Below are 22,455 nucleotides of genomic sequence, written 5' to 3'. Positions count from 1 at the left end.
CTTCGTTCCCCCTACGCTTTGTCGATCGATGGTAATTGAATAATTGTTCGGAAACTTCCGATCAAACACCCGAGGGCCGTTGCTTTAACTTTCTGTATCTCACCATCTCTCGATATTTTCATCGTTACCGGTTCATCACGCTTCTACGAGTTTATATTTCTGACGATCACGCTAATTCCGTTCAACAGATGTCGTAGTCTATAGTCTCGTTAAATGATAGCTGATTCGTCGTAAATAAATAAACGAACAAGTCACAGGAATGAAAGAAGCTAGAGAACAACGGTTTCCACTGACACGTACGGCGAAAGGGATTCGGGAGCAAGAAGATTATATTGTAACATGCCCGTGCGAAAACCAGGCCGCTTAATTCGATTTTATAGATTACAGGCAAGAAGTTTCGGCCGGTCCAATTTACCAAACACGCAATCCGGCACACGTAGCCCGTTTCTTTGAGGATCTAAAGGGGCCAGAACTGTCGAGAATTCGAGCGATTCGGAACGCGTTAGACCAAGAAGAATTCATTTCCACGCGAAACCCGATCTATCGGCCGATTCTTCTTATCTTTTCTTCTTTCCGCGAGGGCACACGCGAACAACAATTCGTGACCGGACAAAACCGTGAAACAGAGGGAAAAAGGGCGTTCGCCTGGGTGGCGGATAGTGCCGAATATGGAGAGAGAGAGAGAGAGAGAGAGAGAGAGACGAGGGATGGCGGGTAGGAGCAGAAAGAACGAATGACGGGGGATGGAGGCTGCGCCTCGTAAAATTATCGTACTTTAATAAAACGTGTCGTGCAAAACGCGAGGATAACGAGAAAATATAGGGTTCGAAAGACTCGTGAAATTTATAGAGCGATCGCCAGGTCCGCGAGCAAGATGAACGAAAGGAGAGAGGGCGAGAAAGAGAGAAAGTCACATTTTGGGATGGTCAGGCCGGGTTTAGTTCGGAGGCACAATAAGATGCCGAATAAATCAACGGAAATACCGTGAGTATCGAGCTCGCAAGTCGATGTTTTACGATCGAACGTGATCGTCGAGCCTTGAATCCACCATCGAGACCAGAAAAAAAGCTTGGAAACAAGTTTTACAGTTTCCCCATTTCCTCGCTCGTGATACGCGTACAACACGAATGGGATGTTCTCCCATCCTCTCCACGTCGACTCCTCTTTACCGCAGTCATCGATTTCAATAAATATTTCATCACATATTCCGCGAACGATTACAGATTCATTAGATTATTTTTACCGACGTCCGAATGAAACGTGCGTCGTCGTGTAAAATCGGTTTACACGTTGTCATGTAAAATAGGTTAATAAACGCGCTAATAGATGATCCTTCTTCTGTGTTGAAGATCACTTTCTTTTTTTCTTTTTAGAAGGTCTTCTCTCTCTCTCTCTCTCTCTGTGTGTACCTGCTCTATTATTTTTAAGCGATTCATAAACTGCAGTTGCTTGAAAATGACTTGCTTCTACCATTTCTTGTCGTTTTTCTCTTTGACAGAACTATCATCGATTCGTCGATAATTCCAAGCATAAAACGTAGAAACTGTCTTTCCAAACGAGGCAAGAAACGCATGGAAAATCCCGGTTATTCGGTGGAAATTTTTTAATCGTTGCGCGAGACCAGATACTTTTTAAGTCTAATAAGGAAAAGTAATCCTATTCCATCTTTCCTCGGCAAATCTTTTCTAATTTCTAAATCGCTTAACTCGCCGATAATATCAAACACGAAAATCATTTTTATTCGTCGCGTCAGGCTAATCCCTTTTCAAAGCGAATAAAAAAAAGCATGGCTAGAACTAGAAGCTTCACCTCGATGAAACTTTCTTAACCTCCAAATCATCCGACCTGTCAATAACCGCGACGAAAGCCTCGAACTTTCAAAGCATCCTTCGAACGAATCAAAAAGAAAAAAGAAAGAAAAGAAAAGAAAAGAAGTACTGGAAACGAAGAAACGAAGAAGAGGAAAGGAAAAGCACCTACTTAAATCCCGGTCACTGGATGGAAATTTTTAATCGCGGCCTGAGATCAGCTAATTCAAACAGCGCTAATTTGCGCGGGCAGATTACGCGGGACCGGCGGCGATAACTAAACAACGGTGCGAAAAAAGGATAAGAAGAAGGAAGCGGATCGGAGCGGAGGCAGAAACGGGAGACGGTAGCGCGACATAGTGGAGTACGACGTTCGTGATTCTCTAATCTCTGCAAACCATCCCCCAACCTCTTCGCCGGTTCGAAGTGGAGGAGGCAAGAGTCTTTGGGTGCCCCTGGAGGGCACCTCGGCTACGTTGTACCGCACTGAGAGGGCCGCGGCAGCAGTAAATCTCGCGGACAAACAATCATAATTTTCGAAGAGCTAACAAAAAGCAAGAGACTCTTTAAAGGGAGCCGATGCCAGGCAACATGAAATGCGGCCGCCTCCGCGCCTCCAATTGTTTCGAGGTTTTCTTTCCTCCCCTCTTTCGCCAAAGCCACCGCAACCTCCTCGCCCTCTTTTTCTCTCCTCGTCCTTTCCTCCTTTCCAACAGATTCGCATCCGCGTGTATCAACAAGTGTGCACTCTTCCCTCGTTGATTTCTTCATTCCTTTATCTAGAGTCTTTCTTGCCAATTGTCTTTTTACACCGATCCCTCCCCTTCGCGGTTTCTTACGCGTCTCTTTTTTCTTTTTTTCCCTTTTTTTTCTCTCTTTTCTTCCTACGGCCTGTTTACTTTAGAACGTGTCGGTAGATCGATCCTAAATGGCTATATCGCGAGGGGTTTTGTCGGTTTAAAGGGTAATAAGAAAGATTCCTTCGAGAAGAGTCGCGGGCCTAATTTGGCGCAGCGATCGGACGAGCAGCTGCTTCTTGCGATTTACTTTAGGAATTCGCGGGGTGGATTGCACGTATTTCGAGGCTGAAAAAGGAAGAAGGTTCGCGCAAAACCTTCAACTCGCACGCCGGTTTTTAGTCTCTTTACAGAGGAGAGTTTCGAGCGAAAGAGCGGAAAAAAGATCATAATTCAAGCTTGACGTTCTCCTCCGATTCTTCCACTTCGCGTTTGTATCTCTTCTGTTTTAAATATTTTCTTCGTAAAGAGCGTGCAATACACGAAAGGCGAGAAACACTAAAGGCGAACGTACAGCAACTATATATACGTACAGTGTCTATTGAAATAGAAAATCCATTTAGATCGCATAGATCGCCATTGAAAATCGTAATAATTCAAATCATAATAATCGCAGAGCGCTAGAAATGAAGACCAGAGATTTCGGCATACGACCAACACGCTTGTCATCCATCGTGAATCGAAACGAAGAAGATACGTCACGCTAATCCATCTAACATTTCCAGCAAACATTTCACCATAGATATACATATGGTTTCACCTACCAAATCGATCGCAGCTACGCGAGAACAGAAACGAACGATAAACCCGCGAGGCCAGCGTAAACGAGATCGAATCCGATAAGTGTAAGGGGAAAATTTCCAAACGACACTGCATGGAACATGAAAACACCACCTGTTCCGAGACTCTTTGTTCTTTTTTCTTTCTCTCGAGACGGCAAATTACAAGCCTCATTTTCAACGTCTCAGCAGTGGTTGAAAAGAAAAGGGGAAGAAAAAAAAAAGCGAAGGAAATATACAAGACGGGATGGTTAATTCTCGGTGTGCACACCTTTATCGAACACGAAGGAGGAAGTTCTGAAAACGAACAGGGGCAGTGCTTATCGAGGGCCGTGATACTGATTACAGGCTCTCGGGACGAAGAAATCGTCAGGCATGGTTCGCCATAAAAATTCACCCCCGGCCAACACCCGGCTCCGATATCGCGTTTCTTTCCGTGGTTGGTTTCTTAAAATCCCGCTAAGATAGCATCGTCGCGTGAAATCAGCCGGCGTTTCTCAGTTATTTCCACCCGGCCAGACCGTGAGCAACGCTAATTTTCCGCTCTAACCGAACGCGATATTCTCTTACTGGCAATTACGTGTATCTGTGCAGGTCGGGAGGATTCACGCCATTCGACAGCCATGTAACATGTGCGTTTTTAGAATATAATCCTGAGAGACGGATGAACTCGGTCTCGCGCGAAAGAATATTCTCGTAGTTGGGTGTCAGCCGCGAAATTTTTCCTTCTGCTACGAAAGAACAATGCGTCTATGCTAAATCCGGCCTGTGAAACGCGCACCTCTCAAAATCCGAGGCTAAGTGGCTGCCAACTACTTTACAGTCCTCCCCTGCAATAACCCATCACTTCCCTGACATAATTCAAATACTTTGTTACTGCAGGCGCGCGGCAATGTTCACTCGCTCGTATAAATTATAAATAAACCTGCTCCGCGACACGTTTTAATGGCTTTCCCGAAACTCTGCAACGGAACATTCTGCTCGCTAACGATATTTCTACTAGACGGAGGCATACTTGCCATATTTCCGCGCCTTTTCGCTTTTTTTTTCCTAAAGCGCGAGATTATTCTCGACGATTCTTCTAAAGTCTAGTTAGAGGGTAAGACTCTTCAGCTATTTACCTCGACTTCCCTTCTCTTTCCCTTTCTCTCTCTCTCTCTCTCTATTTCTCCCTTTCTCAACGAGTATCTCCGTTTCCTCCGCTTCTTGTCTCTCGTTTGGTGAACATAGTAGCGCTCTCCCGGCGATGAGATCCCGGAATTCGATGAAAGGTGGATGGGTCTGAGGATAGTCGTTGGTCGTAACTTCCTTACGTCGATTTTCCTACACGAAGAGGGAAACTTCACCCGATCGCGTGTCGTCGCCGTGTCTCATCACTCACTCGTATAGTACGGTGGCTCTGTCTAAAGTTTCGTGTGGCAGAGTGTATCACTTTGGCATCGCGTTAACACCGATCAGTTCGAACCGACTGAGGTTGCGAGCCGGGTATCGATCACCAAGCTTGTCTCCGGTAATCTATTCCCTCGAGTCACACTGGTCACGAAAAACTTGTCACATCGATCGTATATTTTTGCACACCGTCCACGAAGAGAAAAAAAGCACTGGCCCTGTTGTTTTCTTTTTTTTTCTTTCTCTTTTTCCCCCAACAAGTTGCACTGTCATCCGATGGACATCCACGAAACGGATCACTTAATTCGACGCAACACGAACGACGACTCCGGCGACCCTTCGACGACGCCGTGGAACCGGAAGTCCCCGGTACCAGCGCGAATTCACGAAGAGAAGTCGAGAATTGGCGGCGCGCGATGATGCCACTGTCCTCTCTTCCCTAGCTCGGCTCTCTCCACTCACGCCCGAGGGGGTGGGGAGAGGGTTTGTTTGCCAACTGGTGGTGGCAATGGTCCGCAGAGGGTGGGGTATGCGCGCGTCCACCGGACGAAACGAGCGAGATCGCGATAAGACGCAGAAACGTACGAGGGGGAAAACGTTTCGCGTCGAAAGCAGCGCGTTCGAACAACTCGAAACGTTGGAAAAACGTCCTCCACCTTACCGGCGATTCTTCTGGGGGGTTGATCGCGACGTATCCGCGGGTTCTCCACCCGTGAAACTCGCTACCCGGTGTGCCTTCCACTCTACACCGCGGAACACTCCACTCCGGCTGGTTGGTGGGGGAGGCTTAGGTTGACCAGAAGAAGAAGTGGGGGTGTTCCGTGGCTTCCGTCCGGAGGAGGCGGTCTGGTTCCGTGTGTCTAGCTGTCCACTGACCGGGCTGATAGGCCAAGGCGATCCTGACTCCGACTCGATCCGAGGGAGAAGGAAAAAAAAAAAGGAAACGTTGGCAGGATCCCGCGAGACCGTGCGCGGCCCGCTGCTAAACCGACGGTTCAACCCCCGTTTTTCACGGGGTTATTAGAACGACGTCGGACGATCCGTGGTCGAGAGAGAACGCGTGAGAACGTAGAGGCGTCCGAAGCAGAGAGAGAATCTTTCACCGAGCCCAGAACGTAAAACAGGCGAGTGCGCGTGGCTCGGCTGGCGCGAGATGACTGAACCCCTCCGAAGGGTAAGAGAGAGACAGAGTGGAGGGGAGCGGTGCCACTTCTCTGCCCCTTCCTTCGCCGCTTAGGAACGAACGCTGCGGTTCGTTGTCCCCACCAAAGCTGTCCTGGAACGATGCCCCACCCCGTCAGACGGAACGACACGTCGGGTTCTCCCCGCCTCCGCCGTCGTTCCACCTCGCCTCTGACACCCTCTCCGCGTCCCGGTTCCCAACCCAGACAGCTCGCGTTCTCCCCACGCGGTTTTCTGTCTTTTCTGTCTCGCTCGCACCCGAACCAACGGACTGCGATGTTCGCCGCGCCGCTGACTGAACCGGAGCCTACCGAGAGAGAACCGCGGATACACGCACTCCGCGAGGCTAAACGAAGGAAGAAAAGAGAAGGAAGCGTGTGTGCCACCGCCGCCACGCACACAAACCGCTCCTACGAACTTCTTCTGCTCTTCGTCTACTGTCGTGGCACTCGTCCACCGGCTGGCGAGCGGCGTGCTGCGCCCCGGGGCGGCTTTCGATGCGTCGTCCACGTGCTTCTTCTTATCGCGGACTCACCCTCGAGTCCGTGCGAGTGGAGGGGGTTTGTGGGTGGGCCCAGAAATAGGCTCGATATTACGAGAAACACGTTTGTGTTCTTTGAAATTCACAGAAGCAAAAGTAAACTGATTTATTGTTAGATTCTGAATTATAAGGAAAATTACGATCGTCTAGGGAGAAAGTAGAAGCACGGTGGAACCACGTATAATAATATCCGGACTGATCGGAGGGAAAGTGGTTTGAATAACCCGACGGTTTCAATAATAGCACTTTATCAGTTTGAATAATGGCAGCTGATATTCGGAAAACTGAAACTGACCAGACGTTTCTGTATCGTGTTCGACTGTTCTTTCTTTGGCATATGGAATTTATTCATGATGCCCAACAAACGATTGCGTATGTCCGTTATAGGAGCGTTCGTTTAACTACGCCTGGCCTCAGTTTAGATAATACAGACTCGGTTACGTGTTTGTATATCGTAACCTACCGTATACACACGGAGTTCCTTCTTGGAATTTCTATGAGAATAACCAAGCTAAATGTTTTCCGATTTAGTCCATGTATAATTATAACGTTAAAAAAAAAAAGAAAGAAACAATAAAAGCACAAATATGCAATCGTTCCCTCATCTGATCTCGGAAAGCAAAAGTTAGAATTCCAACATGTAACGCACAGGCCCTCGATAGCCCCCGATAGCCTCTCTAAATAAATATTTAATAAAGAAAACAAAGAACGAAGGGGTCGAAAGAACGATCTCTCACTCCGACACAAAATAACCAAATATTTTTCGAAATTCGTGCCGAGGGGTTGGAAATATCCACGCGCGATACGGCGAAGTCGACTTGCACCCCGCGCAGAATCGCCAGGGTGCTGTGTCGGCCAATGACGTCACGCATGCTCTTCAACAACCCTCCGTTAGACCCTCCCACATTTTATTCGCTGAGACGGGGCGCTCGTGTCATCGTCATCGCTTATCGGCGATTCGTTTCACAGGGGTGACGATTATCCTGCTCTCTTCTCGGCTAGTTGTTAATTGAGACAGAGAACACTTAGAAGAACGCGTAGTCTCTTCTCGCTCGAGAAAATTAGGAAGTGGCTCCTTATCGATCGGTACCCTAATCTCTCTACCGTTATCTATTCCTACGCTCCTTGTCCCTTTTTCCCATACATGTGATCAATATGGCATTTAAATGTTCAAGTTGTTCAATATTTCCAGTAATTAAACCTGGTTTATTGTCAAATTTCGTATCATTTTCGCGGACCACCTTAGAATGATCTAGGTGATTTATTTCACCAAGAGAAACGAAACGACACCTCTTCGCTTATCCGACGCTGCAACTTGGCAACTACGATTGGAATCTCAAAAGTCTGGACGATTGGACAAATCATTAGAAAATAAAATTCCGTGAAGCACGAATAGGCGATTCGCTGTACAAGTGAAACGACGAAATCTTCCTCTGTATCTGATCGCCTGAACATGGAAATCGGAAAATTGCAGCTTTCCATGATTTAAATAAGATTCCCAACGAATTTTTAACAGCTAATCGATGGTACAAAGAAAAGTATGAGTGTGGCGTAAGGTTAAAAATCGAAATTGATATCTCGAAGGTTCCAACGCCTAAAAGTATAATTACAAGATGAAATTCGAAAAAATTTGAATAAATCTGCGAGTTTGGTGGGACGGAGGGGACAGGAGAAATAAAATTCTAGAGGATCAAAAGCGCGGACCCTACAGCGAGTCGTTAGTTTGTTATTCCATGCAAAGAAGCATTCTCCCGTTTTCCATAGTTACAGTGGTGGAAACAAAAGAGCGGCAGGGCGCAGGCTCGCCCTTCAAAGGGAAGCTACGAGAGCAGGGGTAAGCTCTTGTCCAATAATGTCGAGAGTTTCGCCACCCTCCGACCAACGTGGAACCTCCCCCTTTTTTCGCCGCGAGCCCCGTATGGACGAGGTTTGATTCTTGTAGAGGTTCAATCGTAAACATAATGGAGTAACAATGTGCCGAATTAACTGGCGCTGGATGAAACAAAAGCGGGAACGAACGATTAAAAACGATCCGGAGCCAGTGTTCCCAGGAGCCGGCTGGCTTTTCTTTTCGTATTCGGTATGCAACCGACCATTCACGGGTCCCTTCCGACTTTTAGATTGACATTTCCGAGCCTATTTACATCGTGCGGGTAGTTTATAGCACGGATTAAAGATAATTAAAGCTGAAAAGAGTCATAAGCGAAAATGGGACTCATTCATGTACCCACGCGCGCTCATGTGAACGTTCTTCCTTTTCGATTCATCGGTGGTTCGACATCCTCGTTCGTCACGATCACGGCACTTCGCCAATCTCTTGCGTTGATATTTCTCGACGTCGTGCTTCGATCGCTGAACTTTATCGTCAGCCGTGGTCGCGATGTGTATGAAAACAAAGAATCTGAGCATGCTCCTTGAAAACTACGATCAGATGGTTCGGCTCTTTTTTAACGGCTATTTGAGCAACTGAGTTCTTTGTGTTACGTTTCTCTATTGTTGAAAGATAGGTATATTAAGTTTGAGAAAAATACGAAGCAATTGTTAGCGATACCCGTAAAGTTTCGTCCCGATTTTGTGTCAAAATTTTGCTCAAGAAAGATGATTTCTGTTTGTCGAAACAAAATGGAAATTGTAAGACGATAGAGCAGAGTCGATTACTGTAATTTGTAATATCTTGACGAATATCAAATATTCAAAGCTCGTAAATATACGATTTATATTTATTATTCTTCGATTTAGAGTACTGAAACTAACGTATTATGAAGCAAGGAGTTAATTCCATTGCGAAGGATATTCAATCTCGAACCTACGATAATTTCAAATTCCAACAAAAAATTTATATAATTTTCGTTCAATTTAAATAGAAAAAAAAAAAAAGGGTTCGTCCTAACACATGTCGGAGGAGCCTGAATAAATGTAGACAAAACGCAGCTGACGTATACTAAACACGAATTACAATTTCGCTTGGTAACTGTAACGGTAGCGCAGATTCCAGACGATGAAACGAAGAAACCAGGAAATTAATTTCGTTTCATCTTGGCTGGTGGCGTCACCTGCGCTCCGAGGGATTCCCACTTAATTCCAGGGTTGTTTTTCACCCCTTCGAAAGGTCAGGTAGTCGATGTTTCGTGGAAACTAGAATGTGGGAAAAAGGAGTCGCGGCCCGTTAGGTTCCGCTGGCGAAAGGGTTGCTGCGTAACCCTTTGGAAATGGGTCAGGATACCGGTCCCTGTTCGTTTCCTTAAAGACCCGTTTAGCCTCGCCATATAAAATATCGTGTTTCTTCATATCAAGATTTACCTGTCGGTTAATGCGCTTACTTTATCGGTGCGGGTATATACATCGTTTAACTAAAAAAAAAAAAAACGCTTGATTTATTTGATCGACCATTTATTTGATAATGGTACCGGAAGAAGGAAGATCGAGCGTTAGTGTGTCATTTAATACTTTGTCGATCGATAGGAAAAATTTTCTCATTTTTTTTTTTTTCATATAAATATAGCATACAAATTTGAAGAGATCTTTAAAATTTGTGATCGTAATACACGGTCCAAAACGAGACGTAGTGGCTATTATTATACGATGCATTGACTACAAAAGGTATTAGCATAGCATTATATTTACCATAGCATTTACGTACTAATCAGTCAGCGCGAAATGTATTAAATTTCGTATCGTTTAACGATATTCCTTTTGTAGCCACTGTATGTATGTCTTGCTTACTTTGTAACAGACCCTGTACAGTCTGTACCCTGTTGACAGACTTTAAAATTCCGAGTCACAGTTTTTTTCCTTCCTAACGCAGAACCTTCTCGTTAGCTTTACCGAAGGGTTTCGAATATCCGGAAAGAAGGGGTTTGTACCGTTTCGACGTTCATGTGAGAAAACCATTAGCCGAAAAAGAACCTTTAAATAACGGGCTACCGGATTCAGCCGCCGTTCCCCGGAGGGATGGATCGAGAGAAAAAAAGAAATATCGGTACTTTCGATTCCAGGTAGTCAGATAAAAATGTCTTTTCGCGTTAAAGAATAGGAAGAAAGGCAGAAAGACATTAGCGCGTATCTGAAAATATCTCGAGAAATCAATAGAAATTTGGACATTTTTTCTTCCCTCTTGCTATGTTTATCGTAAAGTAATAGGAACGAATTTTTCAAAAGTATCATTCTTAATGATGTTTTACTTTTATAAAAGTTTCCTATAAAATGCTTTTTCACGAGATTAGTATTGGCTCTTAGTGAGGTAGAAATATGACTATATTATCCCTGTTTATATTTATCTTATCATTTTATTGCAATCATTCGCGTGTAGCATATCTAGATAAACGTCAAAGATCCAGTTCTAGTTCTAGTTAGTTGCAGTATTAAAACTGGTTGTAGAAGATGAAGTAGAAACCAATTTAGAGGCTCGTCGTATTGAACGTTCCTCGACCAACGTTTGATTTCGCGAATCTTCCTCAGGCGTACGTGGTCTGGCGCTTTGTTGGTTGTCTACAGATGGTTTTCCACGAAGGCAATTAATCTATTAACTAGATAATCGCTTCTCCGATCTTTATCGTTCAGGGCAGACGAACGTTGGTGGCACGCGAAGCGACGAAAGTTCCTACAAGAAAAAGTTTCGGAAAACGTCTACTCGATCAAGTTTCCTTAATCGACTAGGAGGAAATTAGGCAAAGAAGGAGAAAGAAGAAAGGAACGACATGCAGTGGCAGCTGAAGGATGCTCGACTCTGAAAAGGAAAATAGAGGGTTCTAGTCGGTGGAAAAAGGGTGAGAAGAATTTAGACGCGGAAACGACAGGGTGGCGAGCCATGGAAGAAAATAAAAAAAAGAGAAGGATGCAGCAACCCTTTCCTCTTTCCTGGCTGTCGCACGGAACCACGGAAACCACCTTGGAAATTCTATTCTAAAAATATCGTAGCTGCGCGGTTTCTCCGCTTTTTTCGACCCGCTCTTTCTCTTCGACCCGCTTTTTTGTCTTTCCACCCCTCCGTGGAGATGAGCACCGGCCATATGGTCCGCGAGGGAGAGATAAAAAATTCATATTTTCACCGCTCGAAGGGCCGAGCTACGATATTTTTAAACTTTGTGCCGCGCCGACTAAGAACATTCAACTTTCCTTCGCGCCTGCCATTTTCGTGGAGAATTTCTCTTATGCACATTTACGAGCTTTTTGTTGAAAAAATTCCGACACGTTGGCTATTCGTATGCGGAATATTTTTACGCTTAGTACGTGGCAGTTATACGTGTATACTTGAAGCAGGAGAATATTCCTCCGAGTACCGAAGAAAATCAGAATTCAAACAAATCTTGCAGAAAATCAAAATCTGAACCGAACCTCTTCCAACTATCAAAGAACATCGTCAAAGTCCAAACAGATGTTTCAACATCGAAGGTAATCGTCAGAATTTGAACGAACCTTCTTCTACTTATAAAAGAACGTCGTCGGAATCCAAACAAATCTTCCAATACCGAAGAAACTCATCGGTATCTACACAAATCGATATCCAACCTCAGACGCTAATAGCTGTACCGCATACGTTTATGCATTTATTGGAAACGTAAAAGCGTACAGAATGTACATAGTATTCAAGAATACGTAAAATATCCAAAAGTTCGTTCAAATATTTAGAAACGGAATATAAATTCCACTTTTATAGTTACACTCGTAAAACTATGAAATTACCTAAAAGACCTAAAATATCTAAATATTTATATTCCAATTTTGCTCGTTTCATCGATCGAAACAAACTTCTACTATTTTGGGAGAACGTTCGGCATAAAATTAAAATGGAAAATCACGCGTACCAATGACAGTTTTCCCGCGTTTCGGAGACCTCTCGACGCCAGAATCATACGATTACGTTGAAAACGACCGAAAGAGCGCGGCAGGGTTAAAAAAAGGTCGTTCGTCCCGACTAGACTGGATGGATCGCGTCTGGATGTTCGATCGGTTGTGTGCGCGCGCGTGTCGTCGTCGTCGTCGTCGTATCTACGAGCGTTGTACTTGAAGGCAATGCATTGAGCAGCGCGTACATACTCGTCCGACATGGAATGTGGTCCGGTTGCCGAGCGTGCGCACGCGGCCCGCCGTGCTATACTTCCCGTTTTTTATTGCCCCGTAATGCATTAGCCATAATAGCCGTACGCACTTAATGGACTGTAGCCTCGTTACAGTATGCCACGTCGTGGGTGGATACGCTGCCTGACCGCTTCTCTCAGCCCGCTCCTTTCTGCCCGCGGTACGCGCTCGCGTCTCCGATACGGATTTCCACAGACCGGTTGCCCCCTTCGCTTCCGCGGATTTCGTGTTCACGGAAACGCGCTTCTACAGCGGACCGCCTGCCTCTTCACTCACTACGGTGCACCGATTTCTTCCATTTTTCCTACCACGCTCGATCTACTACTTTGTAAGGGATACGATTCGTGAGTATGTTCGATGGAATGCGTTGCTGGTGTTCCTTGATACTGGCTGAAGTATATATGGCGCGGTTGAACAGATTTAGCGAGCTCGGTGCAACTGATACGGCGGACACAGGGAATCGAGAAAATGCAAGTGATGAAGCTGAGATAGGAGATCCTGAGCAAACGATACATGGATATGGTGTCATAGAGGAATACAGGCATATCGATAATACGAATTATCGACGAAGGGCAGCGATATTACGCTCGTTTCAAGAAGAAGATTCTCAACGTTTCGGAAATATCTTCATCTTCCACGGAATTCGGAATCTTTGCGTATCTTTACGTTTAATTAATTATCTTATAACAGAATAATATAATTGCCAGGAAATTGACTGCAACAGATAGCTAAAAGTTTTGTCTAAATTAAAATCATCTAGGCCCATCATTCTTTGTTACTCGGAGGAGAGCGCAAACTCGTCGAGTCAGCAATTTAGTTGAAGAAGAACTGTTGATACTTTGAGAGAAACTGTTGCGTAAAATTGAAATAAATGTTTATTGACGTGGACAGTGAATAGGGAGCGCTAGAGAAATATATCGTCTTCTCTTGTTCTTGCTATATATATCTATTCTTCTCTGCTATACAGCGGCTCTAAAGTATTCCTAGAATAAAGTCGCCATCAATTTCATGAGAATTACGATGTGGACCATGAGTTTATTGGAATTTAACCAAACACCGGTGAAGTATGTGATAGTAAGTACATTGAATGGCATAGTAATGAAAGCTGTGAATGGAGGGTGCTGGTATGGTATAAGCGACAAAAGGAATAGAGTAGATTATAACGAGTAGAGAATGCAGATCAAAGGGAGCAGATAAAACGCAAAGAGAGCAAAATGAACACGTGTATGTACCATAGTCGGAGAGTTTCTAAGATGGCCAGGGGCTTCTTTTCGAAGTTTATTTGTGTACCGCGAGTGGTAATGAATAAATACATTCCTGTCTTGGTACATTGTCATTATTGTTCCGTTTTATGCGCTCTACGCCAACTGGCAGAGTTCCCTCCCGCCACAATGGCATCTAACTCTCTGCCACGGCCAGCGTGCAGCTAAAGTGTACGCGATGCCATCACGGTTAGTAAAAATAGTTTACGTTCGTGCAATCCGGGGAAGCAATAGAGCAACCCGTTACGAACAACCCATTACCTACACGTTATCCTCTATTATTCGCGAAAAAGAATCATTCCTGTTAAAATCGAGAGAATAGTACTCTCGAGGCCAGTCATGATCCTATCAGTCGATAATCACGTTCATAGTAAACAATATTCCTAGTCCCGCTCTTACTACCAGATTGTTTCTCGTAGTCTATCGACTACCATGTATGAGATACGCCAGAAGAGGATATTGGCAATCTTAGGTTGGCGTGGAAAACCAATATTCCTGGAGACAGTGCAGACTCGAGTGGCGAATTACGTTGCTCGAAAGCTTCCAAGCAAATTTCTAGTTGTACTTGTAATAAATTAATAAGGCTGATTCTTGTCTCATTAAGTCGAAATTAACCTTGTTTTCGTTCATTTTCCAGTAAAAAAAAAATATCCCAAGTTCGAAGGAAATATAGAAGCATTCTTATCGTTTAAATTCCAAATCACGTCGAACGATATATCGAAGTATGAAAATATCGTAGCAGGACTAATGCTACAGAGACGTCGATAATAAAACATGGAACGTTGCTCATAACGCAAACAGTGTAAAATCGCGATTCTAATCGATATTGCCGCTCATTTGCAATTTCAACGATTCTACGTAAATTCTCGGAAACGAGATCATTGGCGATAAACTTGGACAGAGTCGAATAATAATAAATACTGGAATGTAACTGTACAACGGAAGGAAAGTTAAAGTTAAAGGATCGTGGAGGGACCCAGAGCAGCCGGAGTTTGTTACTCTCTTCACGGGTGGAAGATATTCAGAAGTCTCGGCCGCTTTAGAGGCCTGGCGCGAGCGCGTGTGCGGCACAGAGAGCAATCGCTAGGACTGGTTTTCAATATGACTCACGCGTGTAACACCGTTCGATCGTGTATTGGTGTGCTCGTATATCAAAACCAGTAGGCACCCCCGACATTGCACGATCAAATACGCCGTTGTCCGCCGGTGTATTCGTACGTGGCGAACGTTAAACTGGTTGTGTGCGTGCGCCTTTACGCTGGCGTGTACGCACGGGTTCGCTGCCTCTCCACAAACGGCGTGTCTCCGATTTTTCCAGACTGGCCTTAAGTCTAAGTCGTTCTATTTAAGCGAGCGCATGGAATTAAGTAACAAGCCGCTGTCTTTCAGCGCCACGTCCGTCTCCTTTCTCTCGCTCCGCTATGCAAAATCGTTCCATCTTTCTTCTCGCCTCCCTCTTACGTGTACTACACGTATTATAGCTACGTTAAGCAAGCCGAAGCTAACGTCAAACCCGACGGCGGTATGCTCGCACACGCAGAAAACGCACGTCTACGGTCGGTGGTTCGCGACCGATCGCTTTCCTACCAATTATCTTCGATCTCCTTTTCTTCGAAGCCTCTCCGCGCGCGCGTTCCGCTCCGCGCGCTCGAGAAACCGTGAACTCCCTCGATCGGCCGGATTCGTCGAGTACATGAATCACGTTTAATCCACGAGAGACCGGGCTTTTCTGCCTCGGATATCGCTTCAGTATTACGGGACGGCCGACTGTATGCACGAACCGCCAATATTCAACCTCATTATGCGTCTTATATTTCTTCCTACCGCGACGTTTCTTAATCGAGAAATTAAGCTGATTGTCACGGTGTTTACGCTCGTGCAAATAAAATATACTTAGGATAATTGGAATTCGTATCTCTCGCACAGCGATGTGTATAATATACTCGTAGCCGTGTAAATAACGACGCGCGGAAATAGATTGGAAATGAAATCACTTCTCACTTCTTTCAACTCATTTAAATGCTTCTTTTTATAGCACATGATAAATATACCGACGTTTGATTGTTATACGTAAGGAGAATGCGGATGTTTAGGCAAATTCGCGTCTTTATAAGCGTAACTAGAGGAATATAAAATGGCTAGCGTCGGATATCCGCTATCTAGGAACGCGTGATCGGCGCGAAAATATTTTACATAGTAGGTCGAATCTGACGATCCTGTTGTAATGGTTCGCAGGATGAATCCCCGGACAGGATTCTCAAGTTCGGCTTTTCTTCTCGTTTTCTTTCGATCGTATCTCGATCGTCGCGTCTCTTGGCAAAAATTGTCGAGATACGTCTAACGTTTTAACGTTACAACGTTATCACGTCGTTATCATCGTCGTAAGTCCACGATATTCGTTATCGATGAATAACGACTTAGCGAACAACGTAACTTGGTGAACGTACCTCAACAAACACATGCGAGTATGCGAATAAACTCGGTAACGTAACTTACCGAACGAAATAATAATAATTACGACGACCGATTAGTTGAAATCTTATTTTTATTCGCGGCCAAGTATTTCCATCGACGATTTACAAAACACGAATGTTGTTACGATTATACAAAATTTCGCCGATTGTAAAACATTTCCTAAATCTATAAGAGCACTTTAAAAACCCACTAACAGCAATAACACGCTGACGGTTAACACATTCGCATGACGTCATCGATGGTCATCATAGCGTTAACGATGCATGTATTTCGAACGTAAAGTCACGTTAAAGAGTTGTCAGTGGAGGTACACGGTCAACAAGGCAGCACGAAAACAGGATTCGACGCTATATTTGTCTAGGCTCCGATTCCCCCACATAGCGAGGGGAGGGGATAATTATTTTCTCGTTCGAGCTAGGAGAAAGAGAACAGAGGAATGGAGGAAAGCTGTGTTAGATTTGACGGGGGAACTTCCACGCTAATTAGAACCTCTGTTGCCTCTGCGACTACCAACACTTAAGAGCGACCATGCTCGTGGTTGGAAAAAGCGACCGAAATCCAGGATTTTTGCCCCGCAGTCACGGACACCGTTAGAAGCGTTCTTGGATCGCGGATTTAGATCCGTTTTTTGCGATCGTTAGCCACCGCGGCCTTCCACGTTCTGTCGCGGCGAAGGAGAACTCGATTATTAATTTAATTTCTAGATCCCGTTCAGAAAATTCCATTCTTTCGTCTCTGTTCCAGTATACAGTATGCCAAATAGATCGCGATGAATGATAACCGCGTGCTTGTCGTATCGCTTTAAATGAAAATAAAATGACAGGTTCGAGTAGGATACATTTAGAAATCGATTGGGACTAACAGATTTCTGCTTTGCGTATCTAACAAACTTCCAAATCTCCAGAGTTCCTAGTAACTATTTGCAAGCGGAAAACGATTTAATAATTCTCTTTATCAACCTGATAATTGAGAGTTTTATTTATGAGAACAAACTTGCGATTGTTTGTTTATGATCGTAGAAAGATTAGTTTCTTTTTATTTGCGTATCTACTCTTTAATGTATCGAACTGTAGCATAAGTTCATCCTGTTTTTCCGTTAATTGCATAAACGAAGCAAAACGGGGCAAATATACGTCATGACACGTGATCAATTTTCTATAAAAATCCTCCGTCTAATTATAGCGTTTAAATGTACATTGGTCAAGTCCGGCTACGTTAGATCTCGTACATTCACCTAGTACACTCGCGTGACTCGAAAAATTCGATACTATGAAAATGAAGTGTGCCATCCAATGAAAAAACTTCGTTACGGATAGCTTAAGAGGTCAGTGCGAATCTGAAAGTACCGATCGCTGGAAAATAGGTCAAGGATTGCGCAGAATGTCGAAGGAAGTCTATCGGATGGCACTCTCGGAAACGTTCTTTCTATGAATGCGTGGGCTACAAAAGGTACCCCGAAGAAATGAGCGTAACCTCGTCGGTATGCAAGTATTATGTGTCTGGTGGAAACGGGATATCCCCGACCTGACTCGGCAAACAATCGATACCAGAGCAACGGAGTCGATACTCGAGCGTACTTACGCTGTGCTCGTACATTCACGCACAACTCCACTTTCACGCGAGTACTTGCAGAGAAAATTCAGCTTGGCCCAATCGCGTACTAAAAACTAATTCCCACGACCACCATCCTCGTGCAACGTCATAGTTCGAACATCGAGCGCGATCATAATTAACGATAATATACATTTAGCGTCTTTTGCGTACGATAGAGCTGCGTGCTTACTTTGAACTTCTTGCAGGACAAACGCTTTATACAACGATCGTAGTTCGCATAACATCGTGGATCTTCCTCGCTGTTATTTCTCGCTCGGATGGGTAAATTCGACCAACAAAAGTCGAGTAAATCGGCAATTAATCAAAAATTTGTTGTAATAAATGGAGCTGCGCTGTAGTATCCTTTTGAAGGTTGAAAGTTTACGCCGTCCAGACGGCAAGAAGTTGGAGGGTTGGCGATTTCGCAAGACGATAAATCCGCGAGCAAGAGCGAACGATAAAAGCCACGGCACGCGTTCGCCAAAGTGTCCGCGTTTTATTACGATCCATCGAACAAGAGAGGTCGGTTAATCGCGATTTTCGAAATTAATTGCCTCGTAACGTTTGTTTCCCGAAAGGCACATAAAACCGTTGGCTGGTGCGCGTCGACGGGCCTCGAATATAAATTACGCGTTCCTTGAAACACTTGTACTTTCCTGTCCCTTTGGCCACGTCCGTGCTTCCCTTCGGGAACACACGTGTACCTGCCACCAATAACATCCACGAGTACGATCCTCTGGCCCTCGAGAAAAAGTACCCCTCTCCTTTGCCCTTGTCGTTACCCTCCCACGTGATTTACACAGACGAATTTATAGTCTTATTCGGCGGGGAGCATCGTTACAGTCTGCTTCAAAGTTTCCTCTTCTGCTCACGATTCTATGTATACACCGTGACCCTAAATCGTGCGGTACAAGCGAAGTTCGAAACGAAAGAAAATTGAAGAACGATGAAAATGAGAAAGTTGGACGAATCTAACGAAAGTACGCGAATTAGATTCCTAGCTAGGCAGAGGTACACAGGCAATCGAAAAAGTTCAAGAATTAACTGAACGAACTTTTAAATTTGACTTTGAGCGTAAAAGTTTTCTTTTCCTTTCTTTTTTTTTTTTTTTTTTTTGATTTATTTTTAGTGCGCGGCATAATCTCCATCCAATTATCTATTCTTGCCCAGCCGAGAATTAGTTAAACTCGCTTTTAGAACCTATGTTGATGAGAATTTTTTACTTCCCGCGGCGAGCTCTACAAGCTTTTCAAGTTTCAGCCTCTCTTTTTTTAACACCCTGTATGTTCCCCTTGTGCTACACTCGGCTTTCGCCAACCAACTCGATAATTAATAATCCTGGGACGTTTATCCTCTCGCAAAAGAGGTACAGAGTATTCTATTTAATCGTTGTTTCGTTTTACAAGAACAGCTGCTAGACAGATCCGAAGCATGTTGATTCCATCGAATTTAATAAGAAGGAAGACAATGACAGGCAATGAAAGCAGCAACACTTCTACACAGATTAGTCGACTATCGAGTCAAGGATCTCTTGACCTATATCACGCCTATCCTCAAGGTTTTCACTGTCTAAATGCGACAAGTTCGCAATAAAGATCACATAGAAGGGAGATAAAGGTAGTCTGTACGGATACCGGTATGATGATATACGGGATACAGTAATGATCGATAGTACTTCTTTCTAGCAGCATATGGACAACGGAACTCTATTTATCTGGATCTATCGAGGGACAAATAGTTCGCTGATTTTATCTTTCCACTATCTATCGATCCTTTATGTGACAATTATTATTCTAGATATTTTTAAAAAAATCGAACAACGTTTACGTTTCTGATGAAATTAAGAAATTCGCGAATATTGATTTAATTAGTTAAAAGGGGGGAAAGTCTTTGAAATTCAAATAACAATAAACGAAGTTTCATCGTGGTTAAACGATAAAATTGCTTTCCTTGAAAGGGAGGCTAGAGTGACGAATTTTTATTAATTTCTACCAATACAAAAGAGGAAGTCCTTCGATCTTGTCAATTTCCAAGGCTCGCGACAGCCTCGCCGACGAAACGATCCCATACGTCAGTCAGAGGCCTTCTAAGCAAACCGGTACACCCTGTGTAGCAAGCGTCTACACGACAACACAACAACACCACAAATCACACTAGCGAACAATAAAATACCAGTAGCTCACACCCACCACGTGTCTCTCTGCCTACATCGGCGCGGAGAACCGTATCTCTGTCTTACTCCGGTTCCCTTCTTCTCTCTTCCTTCTCGCTCACAACATCGCCTTCTTTTCTCTCTACCTTTCTCTAGAAATTCCTTCCCGTTTTTAAATTCCCGGAATCGCGTGCTCGCCCATTCACAGCCACGAGTACGACGACGAGAGGAGGGAGGTGAACGAGGGGAAACGGCAGGAGGATGAATCGAGGAACGTTCGATGGCCAGCACCAGTCGCTGAGTAAACGACACCGGGGCATTTAATTGGCAAGTCGAGGAAACAACGACGAAATTAAAATGCAACGTCCGACGCTCCTCGAGATCGTTGGCGGAATATTTTTACGCTTTTCCTCGTTTTCTCGACGAATTTCGGCAATCGGAATTTTGATGGAAATCAGAAGTTGCGAATGACGAACGACTACATTTCAAGATCGACCAGCCTAACGATTGGACAATTAGAGTAGCGAGATTGAGTAGCGTGAAATAATGTGCGAAAGTCAAGTGAGCGTAATATTTGGATAAAGAGGATTTGGTTAAAGAAATTTGTACGTTGTTTCGTCAAAGTAGGAAACCAAATGCTTTACACGAAGGCTCATTATGCATAAATATACTCGAAACAAAGACACGAAAAGAATTTTCGGTATCTTATATTTGGTTTAATATATCGTAATAGCGTAGATTTTGTCAAGTTTTGAGAAGAAATGGTATCATTTTGAACGATTGAAACCGCCACAGACATATCCGATTTAATAATTATCAAGTATAATTCAGCATCAATTTTACACAGTTTCAATTCCATTTAGAATTACACCATTAGAGTACCAAATATATATTTTTCCATCGTTTTCATAATAAAAAAAAAAGGATAGAATATATCGCCGCAATGTGAAAATATTAAAAATATCCAGGCACTCTCATACTGAAAGGACGAAAATAAAACAATAACACGTCCTTGGCTGGATGTATCCGATTTCTAACTATTCGATATCGAAATATCCTTTCTACTCGTAAAGCGTCGGTCAAAGTGAAAGGTCGACAAAAATCTACTTATCTCTCGTAATCTTCGATTACTAATTTATTAGAAACGCGGATGATTCGAGAGTTTTGCACGGGGTCTCGGCGAGTTTCTCATTTTAGACGGTAGGAAGAAACGCGAAGCTAAGCGTGAAACAGCCAATATTTCACGGTTTACGTGCACATTGTGCGCGATGTGTTAAACAGCCGGCTAATAAGTTGAAACGAGACCCAGTGGGCTTTGTCGCGGTCAGGTAACGTTGCATTAAAAGCTTGCCTTATAGTTGCATTCCGTTTGTCATGAACTTTCACATTCAACGACACGTTTTCGCATCGTAATCGTTATTCCCGTTCCAGGCTGGAATTCGTCGATCGCCAGGCCTTTTGCTCGTTCTTCCGATAATCACGCTTTCTACTCGCGTCGCTTTGTCAATTAAGATTGTTTAACGTTACTGATGATGTACCCCCTCGATGTGCCTTTACCTTCCCTCTCAGCCCGCGTACCGTTCCATTCTTCGCTCCAAGCAACCGAGACACTCGCAGATATTCCCTGCGCAAGCAGCCGAAATACCATTTTCTGACGATTCAATGATTCGACGCAACGACACGATGCAATGAGTCGTCCGATTCATCCAATGAAAGCCACGGTGTTCGAGCTTCATTAGAAGATTGTTGTCATTGTTGGCATTTTTTCAAATTCCATCGAGATCGTTTATTTGATAACAAAACGGAACATCATATCGATGTTAATCCTCTATAATGGCACTTGATTTCCATTGCAAGATTGTTGTCGGTAATTGAACAAGCTCTCATTGCATGAAGCTTTTTTTCCAATTTCATCGAGGTCGTTTATTCGATTTCTAACTAGATCAGACCGACGTGAATTACGTTTATACGTCGGCGGTGCTCGATCCTGATTGCAACATTATTACAGATAAAGATCATTATCGGTAAAAAATTATACTTTAAGACCTTAGCAGAGTGTAGAATTTGTCGATATTTCAACGAGATTGTTTTTAATCTTTAGATGGAAAATCGTGTATTTCCATAAGTCCTGTACAATATAAGTTAAATGAATTCTAGGATATAAGCACATTTTATCTTTGATTGTTCCGTAAATATAATCCTCAAATCTTCAAGCCAATTGAAAATTTCAATAAATCAAAATTAACATCAGCCAAGTATTACTATCGAAAAATCTCATTATCCGAGAATTTTCCCTACGAACAGCTTTTTGAGCATGGAAAACTCTACTGTACTAAATTAACATTTTCTCTCAATTTTCCTATAAACTTCCCAAACAACCCGAAACAGATTGCATCCGA

The 22,455-nt window shown here is 43.8% G+C and overlaps 1 protein-coding gene across 5 annotated transcripts in view; it reads right to left on the bottom strand.

The window, feature by feature from the left end:
* LOC122575053 overlaps nt 1-22,455 on the bottom strand; it is a 277,691-nt gene that overhangs the window by 117,444 nt on the left and 137,792 nt on the right. For 2 of the 5 annotated variants that reach the window (XM_043743436.1, XM_043743435.1), the window contains exon 1: nt 4,506-5,911. The exons of 1 other annotated variant lie outside the window; for it this stretch is intronic. The gene's annotated coding sequence lies outside the window, so the exon portion shown is untranslated. Of the gene's footprint in view, nt 1-4,505; nt 5,912-22,455 lie in introns of those variants that run through there. 2 more of the 5 variants (XM_043743434.1, XM_043743438.1) reach the window with 1 other exon arrangement.

This window comes from Bombus pyrosoma, linkage group LG14 (genome assembly GCF_014825855.1).
Source record: "Bombus pyrosoma isolate SC7728 linkage group LG14, ASM1482585v1, whole genome shotgun sequence".
In the NCBI taxonomy this organism is placed as follows: Eukaryota; Metazoa; Arthropoda; class Insecta; order Hymenoptera; family Apidae; genus Bombus; species Bombus pyrosoma.
The sequence above is the reverse complement of the archived record's forward strand: the minus strand, read 5'-3'. Positions and strand labels throughout refer to the sequence as shown.